Below are 3,241 nucleotides of genomic sequence, written 5' to 3'. Positions count from 1 at the left end.
ATTAGAGTATTAGTAGGCTTAGTTAAGGTTAGGGTTGGTAGAATAAGTTGATGTGCTTGCAAAGTTGCTTATAGTGAGTAGAATATCTGTTGGGAACCATCAAAAAAAGTGTTAGCAGATATTTAGCATACAGTCTACTAATACTCTAATGACTGCTAGTTGACATGTAGTCGCAGAGTTACTTATCAACAGTTGTCTAAAGGCTACCATCAAAATAATCAAATTGATATTACCATAAAAATAGTTCAAAGCCAATGTGTACACATTCATCTGATCTGATATCAGATCTTATGGCTGTTTGAGAAAAAGTGTTATTATTATTATTATTTATAAGTGGTCTTTGCTTTAAGTACAGTGAAGTTACTTCACTTAAAGCAGACAAAGAGCACTTAATAATAATAAGACCACATTAAAGCATTTTGGAATGTTTTCATGAAGACTTTGTATTTGTTATTTTACAGTAAAAACACAAATAAGATGTACTAAGTTATTGTGCAGATCTTAAACAATGGCAAGATATGAGACCTATAATACATTATAACTATGAGAAATATAATCCATTGTAACTTAAGTGGATGCAATTTGTTCATTGTGTGCTATAAATCATCATACACTTAACCACAAATAAGTATTATAATACATTAAAACTGTTCTTACGATTATTTATAAGATGATGCAACATATTATAAGGTTTCTTATAATGCATTATTCATTCCTTATAATGCTTTAAGAATAACCTTATAATGTATTATAAATACAGACTTCATAGAAAGTGTTACCGTCAATCCTTCTATTAAAATCTTCCACTTCACTGAAATAGTTATCAGAGAACAATCACTGTTGGGTTAACAGAAATATCAGTAACAAAAGGTGCACTGGGCATTGTGCAAAAATAATTCATATTCTACTCTGACCTGTAATAATAATCCGAACCAGAAAGGAAGACCTGCTCAGCCTCCTGCAATGAGAAATTCTGTAGGACAGCCAGGGCATATACTGTATGATGGCCTATGAAGAAACAGTTAATTTAAGTATACTATTATAGCACTACTGAACAGCAAGCCATTATACATTGGTTCATACACGAGTAGCACCAGCATGCAGTTTATACAGTAGATTTTGTAAGTGCAGAAGCAGGACACTCACAAACATATTACATGGTCCTGCATACCTCTGCACTTCATCTGTGAAGCTCAGTTGTGTTGGTGTCCTATGCAGCACTCCTCTCAGATAGGCAAACAGGACAGTTGTTCCTCACTGTCAAGGTAGACAGGCACCCAGGAAGAGGTTAGCTTATGAGACCACTTAGAGGGCTTCCCGTTGAGTATACCCTATGGGCATACCATGGTGCAAAAACAATTTTGAGGAAATTGATACATTTAAGATAAAGATACAATAATTTGCAGCATAGTTAAAATATATTGTTAATGTTATTCCTAATTAAGGCCCTTGGTGAACGTTTACTATGAGTTTGTTTGTAATGATGATTAAATGTGAACATTGTTTAAGTACCACTAAATGCTCCTCAGATACCTGTAACTTTACAATGAAGTCCAACAGTCTCTTTACCTCTGCAGTGTGGTCATCGACAGCCTGAATGTGGATTTCCTCTGAGATAGCACTCTGTACAGCGGCTGAAGAGTTCCTTGGAGCAAGTTTCTGGCCTCATCAGTCCAGAAGGCAAACCGCTGACCATGCCTTTCAAACATCAACCAGATTAATCTAAAGTACTGCCAAAAGGACAGGCTAATAACACATATTGTGGTGCAACCAAGCAATGAGCCCAGTTTAATTATGAAAGATGATTTATACTTAACTAATATGCTAAAACAATGAGTATCAAACAAATTTTCACACTAAACAGTAAGCTCACATCAACATGCTTTTATCATCTTTTTAAGTTTAATTAATGTGATGGCTAGATTTACTTATTGTAGTCATTATGTCAACAAGGTTTAGCTTAATTAAATCATGGCCATGAATTAAGAACATTGTAATCAATAAAACTAGCAATCGGCAATTCATAATTATTTCTTAGCAGTTCTCATGTTGGCTACGTAAACTTTGCATCGTTTTAAGGTTATAAAATAAAACAATTGAAAATTGGTAAAGTTTTTCACTCTGATTGCTGTCCATGTCGTCCATCTTTAGTGATCCAATTCGGTAGGTGGCGCTGTTACAAAAGAATAGGGTCCTAGAACTGCGGTCCTAGAACTGCGGTCCTGAAACTGCAGCCTCCGGTTGTGCAGGAGCATACTATTGGGCTGTGTTGCAAATTAATTAGAGGGGTCATATGATGCTATTTTAAAGATCATTATTTTGTGTATTTGGTGTAACAGAATATGTTGACATGCTTTAATGTTCAAAAAACACATTATTTTTCAAATATCTCTCTCTCTCTCTCTCTCTCTCTCTCTCTCTCTCTCTCTCTCTCTCTCACACACACACACACACACACACACACACGATGCGCAAAACTCTGCATTTGAACAGTCAATAGCAAATACTTAAACTAATAACGAAACAGTAGCTGATTCAGAAGCGCCGGATTGTCATAGCAAAGTCAGAATTACCTCCTCTCCTAGGTTCACGAAATGGTCGTCCATAAAATGCATTGCTGTTCTTAAAGATTCCTAAATGCATCTACTTTCGGAAGGCCAAATAAAGTGCTTTTGCTTTCGCCTAGAAACACAGCGTCTCCCTGACATACTGCTTCAACACTAACTGCGGTTACTGAAACCATGCCTTCTTTCTTTGCGTGCACATTTGGGCACATTATGCAAATATTTCCACATAGTGAGGTAGATATGTGGGGGCGTGTTAGAACGAGCCGTTTTAGGGGGGCGTGGCAGAGTCTTATCTTTGATAAAGAATATCTCTTTGGTTTTGAGACTTTAGTCTTTGCAACTTCAGGGATCTTATCTATGCACAATCAGCTTGTAACACTCCAAAGAGAAAGGAAAACTTGAAATCGCATCATATGACCCCTTTAATTTTCAGGTGAAGTCGCTAAAAGCAGGTTTCGTGGCTATTATATTTTCCATTCCCTAACACTAGGTGGTGCCATACAGCCTAATATTTATGTGGACAGATGCAAGTACTATATAGCACCACCTAGTGGTGGGCAGATGTGTGTCTGTGTAGCTGTGCAAATTCTGCCAAGTTTGGGGTTTCACTATTTACGCTATCTGATGCTCATACACTTTTGGGAGTTAGCACTTGAACCCCTAATAACAATAAA

At 36.6% G+C, this 3,241-nt stretch overlaps 1 long non-coding RNA gene across 2 annotated transcripts in view; it reads right to left on the bottom strand.

Annotated features, from left to right (window-relative positions):
• Window positions 1-2,270, bottom strand: part of LOC107571319 (uncharacterized) — a 4,249-nt gene extending 1,979 nt beyond the window's left edge. Inside the window, exons 1-4 of one of the 2 annotated variants that reach the window (XR_001607169.1) lie at window positions 2,121-2,270; window positions 1,570-1,698; window positions 1,172-1,331; window positions 943-958 (exon numbers count right to left, since the gene is read on the bottom strand). This is a non-coding gene — a long non-coding RNA (uncharacterized lncRNA). Of the gene's footprint in view, window positions 1-942; window positions 959-1,171; window positions 1,332-1,569; window positions 1,699-2,120 lie in introns of those variants that run through there. The other variant, XR_001607168.1, reaches the window with a different exon arrangement.
• Between the last annotated feature and the right edge of the window lie 971 nt (window positions 2,271-3,241).

This window comes from Sinocyclocheilus grahami, unplaced genomic scaffold, assembly GCF_001515645.1.
Source record: "Sinocyclocheilus grahami isolate Dianchi unplaced genomic scaffold, SAMN03320097.WGS_v1.1 scaffold1579.1, whole genome shotgun sequence".
NCBI classification, from domain to species: Eukaryota; Metazoa; Chordata; class Actinopteri; order Cypriniformes; family Cyprinidae; genus Sinocyclocheilus; species Sinocyclocheilus grahami.
This window is presented reverse-complemented; position numbering and strand designations above follow the sequence as displayed.